This window comes from Phacochoerus africanus, chromosome 3, assembly GCF_016906955.1.
Source record: "Phacochoerus africanus isolate WHEZ1 chromosome 3, ROS_Pafr_v1, whole genome shotgun sequence".
Taxonomy (NCBI): Eukaryota; Metazoa; Chordata; class Mammalia; order Artiodactyla; family Suidae; genus Phacochoerus; species Phacochoerus africanus.
In genome coordinates, this window is record NC_062546.1 from 27,051,420 (window position 1) to 27,065,626 (window position 14,207).

Below are 14,207 nucleotides of genomic sequence, written 5' to 3' on the forward strand. Positions count from 1 at the left end.
TTCGTTTAAATATATACAGAGCAGCTGCTCTGTGCCAGGCTCTGGAGACATAAATGAAAATCTCTGCCCTGCGAGAGCTGACATTCTGGTGGAGACTGACCCTACATAATAAACAAGAAAGCTCCCAGCTTGTCACACGCTGGCAGGTGCAGCAGAGAGAAATCAAACAGAGGGGAACTGGAGGTGCTGGGGTGGGAAGTATTGGAATTTTAATCAGGGTGTCAGAGAGGGCCTCACTGAGAAAGTGACATTTTGAGCAAAGCCCTGGAGGAGGTGAGGAAGCAAGTTATGCAGGTACCTGATGGAAAAATATTCCAGGTAGAGGGAACAGTAAGTGCAAAGGCCCTGAGGCAGGAGTATGTCCACGGGATTGAGGAAGAGTGAGGAGGCCGGTGTCTCCGGCTCCCCCCACCCCTTGTATTTGGGATAAAAAAAAAAACACATTTTACCTCTCAGGACCTTAGACCCCAGAACAAAATGATTTCTGAGTCCAAATACCCATCCTGGGGAGAGCTGGTGATGCCAGCTCCTGGATGGGGCCGGGGCAGGGTCTTGATGCCCATTTCTTCAACCCGAAGGGTGAATTTTAAGATCCGTGGGAGCTTGGAAAGAGAACACCATGGTCCTAAGTCTTCACTCCAGATGACTGACGATCTGATGGCCCTGGGTTCAAATTCTGGGTCCACCCCTTTCCCGCTTTGTGACCTTAGGCAAAATCATGCTCTGAGCCTCAGCGTCTTCATCTAGAGAATGAGCTGTGGTGCCCATATAGCAGGGTTGACAGCATGGGACTTGCAGGAAACACAACTGGAAGCAGGTATATAAGGGGCCAGGTTTGCACCTTCCTGGAGGAGATGCTCAGTAAATGTTTAAACCCGAACCTAATGTTCACAGGACAGCCGACTGCTTTCACAGCTGTTGGGAATTTGTCCTATCACTTGAGTCTTATAAAAACTCCATGAAGAAAAGGGGGCCGGAAGTAACAACCCCGACTTACGGAGTGGTAAACTGAGGCTGGAAGAGAGTGACTTGCCCCAGGTAATAGCGAGGCAGGGCCGATGGGCTCAGACGTGGGTCCCCTGGCTCAGGGAAGTGCAGGGATCCAGGAGAGTGGAAGCTGTCTAGAGCCCAGCCTCCCTCCCGAGCCCATGTGTGCAGGGGCACACACATCACCCACCCTGAGCAGCAATAGCAGCTTTCAGATTTGTGGTCCCCAAGCAGGTTTTGTAAGGCATGGCTTGGTGGGTCAGGAGGTCTGTTGTAAGGATGTTGAAAGGCCCGGAGCCTGGGGAAGCTCAGGCCGCATGTGGGCGGAGTCGGGCAGGTCCCTGAGAAGAGGAAGAGGTCTGGGCTCACGTGATTGTCCACCCGCCCTGCCTGTCCATCCGGTGTCTGGCCTTCCCAGGCAGGGTCAGCTGGGTCTCCAGGTTCATCTTTTATCAGCCTGGCCCCTAGTGCTTTGTTGTCTAGATGCCCGGCCTGATCAGCGACCGAGCCTTGGGCCGGGCCAGGGTGGGGGGTGCATTACGAATGGGGAAGCAAGCTTCAGAGAGGAGTGTGCCCTGTTGGTGTTGGGGGAACCTGGATTTGGACTCAGGGCTGCTTAGCCCCAGCGCTGGGCCTTCCCATCACAGCTCAGCCAGTTGCTGACGGGTGGGCTCCATGCAGGAAAACTCCTTCCTCCCTTGGCCCAATTCTTGGCCTCAGTCTGGCCTCTTAACCTTTGACGGAAGGCCCTGCTGACCAGTCTCTGCTTCTGAGTTGCTGCAGCCTCAACCCGCATCTCATGGGGCTCAAGGCCATGAGTTCTAGGCCCCCCGCCCCACACCAGCTCGCTGTGAGCCCTGGACTGACCATCTGACCTTTTGAAGGGGAGGTCCAGGCACGCCTCCTTATTCAGTGCCTTTAAGGTCCCAGACAGCCTTTGCCCAGTCAGTGCCCACACAACTCAGGGGTTTCTAGGCCCGTTTTCTAGATGGAGAACCTGAGGTGCAGAGAGGAAACGTCCTGTCCTGAGGCACACAAGGCAGGAGCACAGAGCTGGGACTCGAAGCCCAGGCTTTTCTCTAATGCGGTCACCTGCCCTTGGTTTCTTCAGCAGCAAAATGGGACACTGGAACCGAATGATCTCACCGTGGAGCAGAGCGGGAACAGCACAAACTCCCATGTGAGATGGGCTGAATGTGAATCCTGGTGCCCTCCCTTCCTAGCAGGGTGGCCTGGGGCAGTCCCTTCCTCTCCCCGTGCCTCAGTTTTCTCACCTGTCAAAGGGGCCAAGAGGTGTCTCAACCCTCGAGCTGCTGTGAGGTCCAGGGGGGCAGCCGTGTCGGTGCCCAGAGAGTGATGGACACGCACAGGGCGGCAGGATTTGACATTGCTGAGCTTCCTGTCCACCCCTCCCTGCAGTGCTTGAAAGGCTGGAGGGGGCCAGGTTAATGCTCCCTTTTGCTCTTCCTGGGGTGTGGCCTGGTGACCCAGACTTGATGGGGACTGTGTGTGGATGTGTCCTGCAGATAGCAGATGTCCGGGGAGCCTGTTGGGGAGGTGGGGGAGCAAGCCGAGGGTAGTCCTGGGACATGGATGTGGCTGGGCAGCCAAGGGCGCCTCTGTCCCTTTTGTCACCTCTCATGCAGATTACAAGTCCGTTTCCTGCTCCTGCAAGCTCGGCCTGCCCTGGGCGGATGGCTCCAAAGCAGCCACAGCGCAAGCGGAAGCTGCCTGGCTAATTAGTGGGCGGCCGCCGGGGACAGGCTCAGGACCTGGTGGCTGGAATTGGGGCTACAGCTGCCTGAGGCTATGCCAGCTTGGCTGGGAGGCCAGGCCATGTCCTGGTCTCTGGGACACTGTGGCCTTCCGATCATGGGGTTCAGATCCTGGCTCATCATGGGGTCCTGTGCTTTTGGCTGGGTGACCTGCATAAGGCACTTTGCCTCTCTGGGTGGCAGTTTCCTCATCTTGAGCTTGAGGATTATGTGGTTTGGAGCCTGGCCCCCAGTGATATCCGTCATCGGCGGGTCATGTTAGTACGGCCACTGCCTTCGGCCCGTGCTGGCCAGGTGGGGAATACAAGGAGCACGAGCCCAGTGACAACCCTTGGGGACCCTATAGTGCCACTCTAGCATCACAAGCAGCAGGAGAAGGTCAGCTAGGCCTCAGGCCCTTAGAAAGAGAGAGAGAAGCTTAATCTTTCAGAGTCTGAGCCTCTTTTTGTTCCCCTGAGGAATGGACTAAATTGAGATCTTGTGTGGTTATGTGCCTAGAACAGGGGCGGGAGCCACAACAAGTGCTGGTAAAGGTGGGCTTCCCCCTCCCTCCCCTCCCCCTCCCGCTTGCCCCTCCAACCCCCCTCCCTCCCTAGCTCTCCCTCCCTCCCCAGGCCTCAGGAACATACAGGAGGGAGGCAGCTGCAACTCTTGCAGGAAAATCCGGTCGAAGGGCTGCTGTGGCTTGCAGTGGTCAGTAAAGGCTCCAGAGGAGGGAGGGTCTGAACTGGACCCAACGGGCCAGGGGGCTGCTGAGCAGCACTGGGGCTTCTGTGGGAGCAGAGGAGTGGTGCACAAGTTGGGCAGCCTGCTCAGGGGCCAGGAGGCTGTAAGGCCGGTGGCCCAGGACAAAGGCTGTAGCGGGGCCCTGTGGCAGGTCGAGGCGGGGCAGAGATTCAGGAGGTTGATAGGGTCTGACTGCATGGCTTTGGGTGCCAGGCCAGGTTCCTGGGAGAAGATCTCTCAGGCCTACGAGGCAGAGCAATGTGGGTGAACAGAGCATTGGTGCGCAGGAGAAAGGGTCCCTGGATTGGCCTGTGGAGTTCTGGGCGGGGAGGCCTTTCCAGAAAAGCAAACCTTCGGGTCAAGACTCAGCAAGGAGCTGAGTGGAGGGTGGGCACCCCAGACAGAGGAGCCAGCCTCACAGAGGCACGAAGCGCACTTCAAAGTGGGCCCACATCACAGGGACCTCTAATGCCCACGGATGAGCCTGGATTCTCTCCAGGCACTGGGAAGCCAAGGAAGGTTTGGGGCAGGCGGCCTCGAGATTTGATTTTTGTAGTCAGGGTGCAGCCCCATTAGTCAGGGAGGTTGAGATAGTGGTTGTGCCAACTGGAAGCCTGACAAGGTGGAAGTCAGCCTGGCTGCTCATCCTCTGGGCCATCCGACCTGGGCAAACCCCGTCCCTCCGGAAGCCTCAGCTTCTGGGTGTGTCCAACGAGTGGGCTGTAGGCCCCCCTGCCTCCCTGGGGCGAGAATGAAATTCTGGGGAGGGACACCCTGAGGCGTCTCAGCCAGCAGGTCCCCTCCATGTCTCCTCAAGGCCCAGCTCTGTGCGGGGTACTTTATGCAGATCATGTCATTCCCACCACTGCCCTTTCAGGGAGGCGCTCCCTGTTCACCGAGGAGGAAACCGAGGCACGATTTGCTCGAGGGGCAGAGCTGGGATTGAGCCCAGGCTGCTCTGGCCCGGGAGTCCTGGCTCTTGGCCCCTCCACACCCCAGTCCCCAAGTGGGGCCCTGGCTGGGGCGTGGCCCAGTCCCCAGCCCGTTCCCCAGGGCCCAGTTAATCCCCTGTCAGGGCCCACCAGCACCAGAGCCAATTAGTGCCTGCCGTGCGGGGGCACCACACCTGTCCCCCTGCCCCTGGCCCCCCAGAGGCCCAGCCCTGCCCAGATCTCTTCAGGCACCACCCTCAGCTCGAGAAGCAGATGCTTCCAGTATTGCGCCATTTAGAAAAAGGACTGGGGCTCATTTTTTGTCAGAGAAGCTGGGAGAAATAAAGCCAGTGAGAGAAGCGTCCCGGCATCAGGATGTTTCCCAGCCTTGGCTGGGCCGCCCGCGGAGCGCGGTCTCCCCGCCACAGGCTCCCCCTTCTCTCCCGCGTCTGCCTCCCTCTCTCCGACCTGGGGCCACGGCCCCACCCCCATGGGTCCCCCTCGACAGAGGCTGCTGGTGGTGCTGGCTGCAGCTTCTCACCTGCGTGCCGGGTCTGGCTCCAGCGAGAAAGGAGGAGGAGGAAAAAAAGGTCCTTGAGATGGTGACAAAGGTCTGAGTGTGGGCCGCCAGAGCAGCCTGTTTCCAGGCAACTGCTCTACCCCGGGCTCCCCGCGGCGGCGGGCACATCCGTCATGCCGTCGCTCGGCTCAGCAAGGGAGCTTGGGCTCTCCCAGCAGCCCGGGCACACGGCCCACGGCCCCCAAGCTCCAGCCCTGCTGGGGACACGAGGTCCCTCTGGCAGGGGCTGCAGGAGAAAGTACAGCATTGTCATGGCTGCTGCTGGCCAGGCACCTACTGGGTGCCACGCCGAGGGCCTGGTGCACACAGGGCAGATCACCCATTCATTAGTCTGTCCGTCCCCTCGTCCATCCATCCATCCTTCCATTCAGGATAGAGCATGGTGGTTTATTGTGCAGGCTCTGGGTGGCTGGGTTGAAACCCTCCTTGTTGTTTGATCTTGGTCATGTTACTCTACCTCGCCAGGCCTCAGTTTTTTCATCTGTAAAATGGTCAGTATAATCATTCCTTCTTCGCAGCCTTGTAGTGAGGATTGAATGACTTCATACAGGCAATGCCTTAAGCACAGTGCCTGGCACATATTAAATGCTCAATAAAGAGAGAGTTGTTTTTGCTCTTTTTATGATGAATTAATTATTTGTAATGAGACAATCAGGGGAGTGGGAAGCACGTGGCCTATTGCAGTCAGATAGCTGTGGGTAGCGTTTGTGTTTCCTCCTCTCTCAACTGTACTACCCTGGGCGAGTCATTTTGCCTCTGAGAACCTCAGTTTCCTCTTGGCAGAACCTAGGAGATAATTAGTAGCTGCCTCCATACCTGCTCTCCTCCGGGCAAGTCCCAAGCCCTATCTCTTGTTGAGAGGCTCAGCGAGGCGTGTGCCCAAGGCCCCACCCTGACAGCACTCAGTACCCAGAGTGGTCATTATTCAATAGACCTGGATTGGCGCCTGCTGGGTGCCAGTGTGGGGGCAGGGAGAAGAGTCAAACCTGCCGGGCTGTGCCCACGCCGGCCCCCCACCCACTTGATCTGGCTGCTGGGCCCTGCAGGTCTGTCCTGCTTCCCACCAGTCATTCTGATTGCTCCAGCCTCTGCCCTTGGGGCTGCTCAGCCCCATTCCTCATCCTTCTTTCCACCTCCCTTTTTGAAAACAGCCTGTGCTGGTGCCCCCAACCCTGGGCCCTGGAAGGGGAGGAGGAGGAGACAGCAGCAGCCCAAGTGCCAGGGGATCGGGCACGCTGCCGGCCTTTGTCTGTGCTGCCCAGCGGCCGAGGCTCAGTCCCCTGGGGCAGGCCACGCTGCCTGCCTACTGGCAGCTCAGGGAAGGCCGTGTGGGCGGCGGGGCCTGGGCAGGCCTGGGCTGGCAGGAGCCCCCTGGGACAGCCTGGTCCACTCAGGCGGGAGGGAGGCCCAGGCCTGGGAGGGAAGTGGGATCTGGCCGGTGCTTCTTGTGGTAGCTGGGTTGGGGGTGACTGTGTCCTTCTGGGACCCACTATAGACAGATCTCGGCACCTACTGTGTGCCAGGGACAGTGGTGGTAGCAGCTGGGCCCTCAGGACTAGGCCATAGTCTCGTGCTGGAGCCTGACAGCCTGGGTTCAAATCCCTCTTCTTCTCTTTGACAGCTGGGTGGCCGAGGCAAATTCCCAAACCTTTCTAGACCTCTATGAGCTGGTCTGCGGAATAAACGTGAGGGTAGCCCTATCTCAAGTTCTTAGAAAGGTTGAGAAAAGCACCTAGTGTGTGTTACGGCACTGTTGGTGACGGCACTCTTGAGAGGAAGGGGGTGAACATTTATTGAACTCCTGCTGTGTGTTAGATCCATTGCAAGGAACATTTATTGAGTACCTACTGTATGCCAGCATCAGGCTGGGCACTGGGGAGACCCAGATGAAAGACCCGGGAGAAGGGGTGCTGGGGAGAGAAGGGGGAGGAAGGGAGGGGAAGTGATATATGTGGTCCTGCTGCAGGCCAGGCTCTTGGCTGAGTGCTGGGAATCCAGAGAGGAGCGAAGTGGCCCCTGCCTTCGTGTCAGGGAAGGGCATAGAAATCTGGAAACCAACGATTATGAGCCAGGAAAATCAGTGCTGTAAGGGGGGATGTGCCGGGGGCTGCTGACTCAGCCCTGGGAGTCACGGAAGGCTTCCTGGAGGAGATGACCCGGAACCTTAGCTTTGTGGTCCAACTTATCAAGTCCCCCCTATAACAGTGCTGTCGCTGTCCTGTGGTCTGAGTTTAAACATGTCAGGACGGGAGACTCACTACCCAAGAAATAGCCTTTTTCCAGTGGCAGTCAGCAACCTTCCCTTGGACCCCGTCACAGCTCTCCCACTGCCCCCGTCTCTGGTCTAGGCTGCAGCGGCTTCTGCGTTAGTCTCCTGCTCCCCCTCTCGCCCCTCCAGTCCATTCTCCACCCAGCAGCCAGAGCAATCTTCTGAAACATAAATCAGACAACATCAGTTCCTAGCCTAAAACCCTTCAGTGGCTCCCCAGGGGCTCTTAGGACAAAGACCAGACTCCATACCGCAGCCTGAAAGGCCCAGCCAGGCCGGCGCGGCCGACCCTCCAGCCTCCCCAGGCTATGGACGGGGCCGCGTCCAGGCCAGACCCTCCACGTGCCCATGCAGCCTCTTGAGGGTGTGTGTGGGGGAAGTGAATGCAGATGAAGCCCCCCGATTCCACGATTGTGGCTGTCAGGTGCAGGCCAAGGGGTTGGTGACATGCCCAGCGTGGCCGTGTCACCTGGGCACAAAGTCCCTTTCCGGCTCTGTGCCTCTGTTTCCCCATCAGTGAAACAAGGGAACTGGCTGGGTGGTGTCCCACACAGTCTCATTCAGAGTGCGGGGCTGCTGGGGCTTCGAGGGCCGTGCGCCCCACCCCTTTCCCTGTGGCTACCGTGATGGACCATTTCATGACCTCCTCAGATATGATCCAAAGAAGGAACTAGTGAATCAGAGTTGGGTTAGGATGCAGGTTTCAACAGATCTCTTGATCCTGAGGAGACACTGAGGCCCGTAAGGCGAAACCACCCTCGCTCAGCTGACCCTGGGGGAGCCAAGCCCCTCTGGCTGGTGTCAGTTATCTGCAGTCATGGTGGAGGGTCAGGCTAGCCTAGGATGCCAGGGGTTTAATCTTTCCACCCAGAATCCTAGGTTCTGTTATTACTGTTAATTTTGTTTAGGTACAGTACATTCACACAATTCGAAATTCGAAAGTTTAAAAAGACATGAGAGTCCCCACTGCAGCATATTAGTGGGGACTCTGGGACACAGGTTCGATCCCTGGCCCAGCACAGTGGGTGCAGGATCCGGCATTGCCAAAGCTGTGGTGTAGGTCACAACTGCAGCTCGGATCTGATCCCTGGCCCAGGAACTCCATATGCCTCAGGAAGGACAAAAAAGAAAAAAAGAAAGAAAATATAAAAATCCTTTTTTCTTTCCCCTATCTGCTCAGACCTCCTCTTAGAAGGTACCACTGCAACCAGCTTCTTGTCTCTCCTTCCAGAGATATTTGATGTGCAGGAAGACAAACGCTAGCATACAGAACCTGTTTGTTTGGTTGGTTGGGTTTTTTTTTGTCTTTTGGGGCTGCACCCGAGACATATGGAGGTTCCCAGGCTAGGGGTCCAATCAGAGCTGTAGCCGCCGGCCTACACCACAGCCACAGCAACTCGGGATCTGAGCCACGTCCACCACCTACATACAGCACAGCTCATGGCAACGCTGGTTCCTTAACCCACTGAGCTAGGCCAGGGATTGAACCCACATCCTCATGGATGCTAGTCAGGTTCATTAACCACTGAGCCATGACAGGAACTCCCAGAGCCTGTTTTTAGAGCTGGAAAGAACTGGTTGATGCCAGCGTTTACCTCCATCCACCGTTATGAGATTGCCAGAGGTTGTAGAGCTTGGTAGGGGGGGTAGAGTCCCCACCAGCCTCCGCTGCCACATGGGGAAATTCGGGAAGCTGGCTGGGCTGCTCCCAACTTCCTTGCAGAGGGGCTGAGGATCCTGCTTTCCGAGCACATCTCTGTATAGATAGTAGCTGGAGACCAAGGAGATGTTGAGACCATTGTAACGAAAGACCCCAGTGCTGGAGTTCCCGTCGTGGCGCAGTGGTTAACGAATCCGACTAGCAACCATGAGGTTGCAGGTTGGCTCCCTGGCCTTGCTCAGTGGGTTAAGGATCCAGTGTAGCCGTGAGCTGTGGTGTAGGTCGCAGACGCGGCTCAGATCCCGCATTGCTGTGGCTCTGGTGTAGGCCGGTGGCTACAGCTCCAATTAGACCCCTAGCCTAGGAACTCTATGTGCCATGGGAGCAGCCCTAGAAAAGGCAAAAAGACAAAAAAAAAAAAAAAAAGACTCCAGTGCCTTCGGCACCATCCACAGTGCAAATGATGGGGAGAGTTTGTGCCGTGACTCAACAGACAGGACCCCAGGGCAGCATAGCAGCAAGGCGGCTGCTCCACGGGGACGGGATGGGGAGAGTGGACCCTGCTTTGTGGAAAAGGTTGAGCAGGTGGACCTACTTTATGTAGTCCACAGGCTCTGTGTTCATGGCTTCACTCCCTTAGCGTGACCATTAACGAAGGAACGTCAACCTTGACATTGGTTCATTGAACCTGCACCATATCCCCACCAGGTAGACTCCATTAATCCTGTGTTATAGTTGAAACATCCTAGAGAGATGGAGTCCCTTGTTCAGGGTCACATGGTGATTTGATTGGAACCCACGTCTGCCTGATTCTGAAGATTCCCCACCTGCCCTGCTTTGGGAGCTCAGTCAGTATTACATAACAACCCAGCTCCTGCAGCCCACGGGGAAGGGGCATTGTGGCCCAATGGTCGCGGCTTGGGCTCTGGGACTTCCAGCTCCCCATCTGTGTGACCTTGGGCAGATCACATCCTCTCTGTGCCCAGGGCTGATGACCTTATGTGGGCAGATGCCACAGCTAATGCTGCAAGGGATGGGACTGGGCCCAGAGCTGAAGTTCACAGATGCTTGGCTGTGTGATTTTAGGCCACTCTCTTTCCCTTTCTGAGCCTTCACTTCTTATTTCCAGGCTCTTGGGGATGAGCCCTTTGGGAGGGAAGTTTTGGATGTAGCCCCAGGTCACTGGCAGATATGAGCAGGGCTGGAACTGGGGAGCAGGAAGAACAGAGTTCAGGGAGGCCGGGGATGGATCACTGAGGACGAGGCACCTTTTCTTTTGTTGACTCCAGGAAAGAATTACACATTTTTTTCTAGCAAGGATTTGATTTAAAGTTGCTGGGCAAAACTGAACCTGACAGAGCTGAAGCCCCCCCAAAAGAAACATTTGCTTCAGAAGAGGAATGAAGTTGGAGTTCGGGTGGCCTTAGATTTGCGGTTTTGGGGTCCCAGACCAAGGCCCGAAGGGAGACGAGACCCTGGAGCTTTGCTTGTCCTTTCCTCCTTTGTGGCTTCTTGCTGCGCGTGTTTCTGGAGCGCCTCCTATGTGCAGGCTCTGTGCCCGGCCCTCGCAGAGACCGTGGCAGACCCTCGTGAGGCTCCCCGTCTAACCTGAGGAGAGAGAGGGTAACCAGTCACACAAATAAATAGGATAGAGCTGTCCCGAGAGGCACTGTGGAGGAAATGGGGCTCAAAGGGTCCCCATCAGGGGAGGAGGTCAGGGAGGGGTTTCTGAGGCAGTTCTAGTTGTTTGCTGGGGCTGCCAAAGCAGTTCCACAGATGGGGTGGGCGTGGGGCTTAAACAGCACAGATTAATTCCCAGATCAAGTCAGGATCGAGGTGTCGTGGGGGCTGGTTTCCCCTGAGGCCTCCCCCTTGACTTGCAGACGGGCGTCTTCTCCCCGTGCCTTCACGTGGTCTCTCCTCTGGGTGTCTCTGTGTCCCGATGTCCTCTAAAAGGACACCAGTCATACTGGATCAGGGTCCCCCCAATAACCTCATTTAACCGAATTACTTCTTTTAAGACCCCGTCTCCAAATACAGTCACGTTTTGAGGTACAGGAGTTAAGACTTCAACATAGAGGCGTTCCCTTATGGTGCGATGGGTTAAGGGCCTGACGTTATCACTGTAGTGGCTTGGCTTGCTGCTGTATGCGGGTTCGACCCCCAGCCCAGGAACTTCGTCATGCTGCGGACACGACCCAAAATCAAATAAATAAAATTTTAAAAATAAAAAACTTCAACCGTGGGGGGAGGAATGGGCTGTGTTTGTGTGTGTGCATGGTTCAGCCCATAACCAGCGGTAGTACTTGAGGCCTGAAGGTCAAGTAGAAGTTAGCTTAGTTATAGGGGAGAAAGGGTGTTTCAGGCAGAGGGTACAGCTTGGGCAAAGGCCAGGTGGCAGCACAGATGTGGCTCTGAGAGAAGCTGGCGTGGCTGGAGGGAGGGGGGCGGGGCGGGTATGGAGAAGGGTTCAAGATGAAGCCCAGGAGAGTGAATCCCAGCACTTTTGCTTCATGGCCCTGTAACTGCGTCCTTTTCCCAAAATTGGTTTTCTTACCAGTCAAACAGGAGTAACCAAACGAACCTTGCAGGTCTGGGAGCCAAGAATGAGGTCACATAGGCCTAAAATGTCTTGGCCCGTGCCAGCTCCCCGTGGGCACTTGGAAAGAGTTGTTGACTTCCTCTGCTCTTCCTAGACCACGCTTTGCCTCCCTTCGCCTCCTCCTTGTCCCCTAACTGGATTCGTATGGCCCAGCTTGAGATCTTGAGCTCCAGGGCAAAGAACCCTTAGCAAACAGTCTTATGACTGCAAGAGGCTGTTTGGGCTTCCTGGGAGCCAGGGAGAAAAGGACAATTTCCTGGGGAGCTGCCAGGAGAAGCGTGCCTGTCTGGTTGGAGCTCTGCAGGGCCAGGCATGGATTCTCAGTAACCTGTCTGAGCTTCCTGTGATGTTTGGCAAGAAAACCCCCAATACAACTTTGTCTTTCATTGCAAAATAAATGGGTCTCCAGGGACAGGGGCCTCTTGCTCTTGGGGGCTGTTCACTGGGTCTCTGCTCAGGAGCCACTGCTTCTCATTAGCCATGTAGCCTGTGGCAGATGCTTCAACTTGGAGCCTCAGTTTGCACACGTGTGCTTTCTTTCAACTCGTTTTTAAAATTTAAATAAGTGGTTTGGAGTTTCTGTCGTGGCTCAGTGGTTGATGAATCTGACTAGGAACAGTGAGGTTGCGGGTTCGATCCCTGCCCTTGCTCAGTGGGTTAAGGATCTGGCGCTGCCATGAGCTCTGGTGTAGGTTGCAGACGCGGCTCGGATCCTGCGTTGCTGTGGCTCTGGCGTCGGCCGGTGGCTACGGCTCCAATTCCATTCCTAGCCTGGGAACCTCCATGTGCCACTGGTGCGGCCCTAGAAAAGACAAAAATAAATAAATAAATAAGTGGTTTATTTTAGAACAATTTTAGATTTTCAGAAAAGTGGCAAAGATAATCTAGAGAGTTCCCATAGACCCCTCACCTCGTTTCCTCTACTGCTAACATCTGACCCGATTGTGTTTGTTACAACTAAGGAACCAACACAGGTACATCACTATTAACTAAGCTCACACTATCTTGGATTTCGCTAGTTTTTCCTCACTGTTTCAGGATCCCAGTCAAGAGACCATGTGACATTTAGTCCCCCTATCTCCTTTACCTCCTCTGATCAATGACAGTTTCTCAAGACCCAGTTTTATCTGACAAATATCTTTGAGCTCCTACAATGTGTATTATCCTCATTGCTGGGGAAAGAAGCAGAATTCTGCCTTTCATGGAGCCTACGTTTGAGGGTGGGGAGACAGGTCACAGACAAAAATTAGATACGTCAGGTACTATACAGAAAAATTAAGCAGGGAAAGAAGACAGGGCTGGTGGTTGCTCTCTGAGGTAGGGAGGTCTGAGGAGGCTTCTTTAGGAGGAAACATTGGAGCAGAGAACTACTGGAGGTGAGGGAACCTCCAGGTGGTTATCTGGTGGGAGAGTATTCTAGGTAGAGAGCAGAGCAAGTGCAAAGGCCCTGAGGCAGGAAGTGTCTGCTAAGTCTGAGGAACAGTGGGGAGGCCAGTGGAGCCCAGGCTTGGGGGCAGGGGCGGAAGTGAGCGGTGAGAGGTAAGGGCAGATCTGTGTGGAATATAGACTGGAGAGAGTCGAAGCTGGGACTAGGCCAGTGTCACGATCCGGGTGAGCCAGGAGGAAGGGGGTGGCAGCCTGGGCCAGAAAGATGCCCGTGGAGGGTGAGAAGTGGGCAGATTTGAAGGGGGACCCACAGGCTTTGCTAGTGGAAACAGGGTTTGTGCTGAAACCCTCTAACAGGGCTTGTGTGAGGAATAAAGGACAATGGACATTAGCAAGGCTTAGAAATCTGTAAATTGGGCTTTTCTCTCTATCTCCTGTGTTTCAGAGCTGCCTCACCCAACCCATCCTCTGGCTGAGGGCCAGTAATAAACCACTGGTTTGATTTTTTTTGAAGTATAACATTTTGAAAAGGTAATAGAAGCTCATTATTAAAAACAAAAAAACAATTCATCAGGTACCAATGTACAGGGAAGAATATTCTCCCTCCGAGCCATCCAGGACCCCTTCCCAGGGGGAACCACTATTATTTCTTGAGTATCCTTCCAGAGATGTTTTATACATATGTATAAGCACATATGCACATGTATTTCTGGGGTCTGTTTCTATTTTTATACAAAATATGTTGTACGCTGTTCTGTAGGTTGCTTTTTGTTCTTATAATAGCTTTATTGAGATATAATTCGCATACCACATAATTCAGCCATTTAAAATACACCTCAGTGGTTTTTGGGTATGTTCAGAATTGTGCGAGCATCACCACAATTTTCGAATCTTTTCAACACCTCCAAAAAGAAACGCCATACCTAAGAGCAGTCACTCTCTGCTTCCCCTGACCTGCTCCCCAGTCCTAGGAAACCATCTCTTTTTCTCTGTAGGTATTTCTTATAATGCCTTCTTGGGACATTTCCTATAAATGGAACCATACAATACATGGACTTTTGTGCTGGACTTCTTTCACTTAGCATAATGATTTTCAAGGTTTGTCCATACTGTGGCATGTACTCCATTCCTTTTTATTATTGGATAATATTCCATCATATGGATATACCACATCTCATTTATCTCTTCAGTAGCTGATGGACTACTGTTGTTTCCACATTTTGGCTGTTCTGAATAACGCTGCTATGAACAGTCACCTACAAGTTTTTGTGTGGCCATATGTTTCCAGTT

The 14,207-nt window shown here is 54.6% G+C and overlaps 1 protein-coding gene across 3 annotated transcripts in view; it reads left to right on the forward strand.

Moving 5' to 3' along the window:
* NOL4L (nucleolar protein 4 like) overlaps nt 1-14,207 on the forward strand; it is a 131,679-nt gene that overhangs the window by 18,314 nt on the left and 99,158 nt on the right. The gene's annotated exons all lie outside the window — the stretch shown is intronic.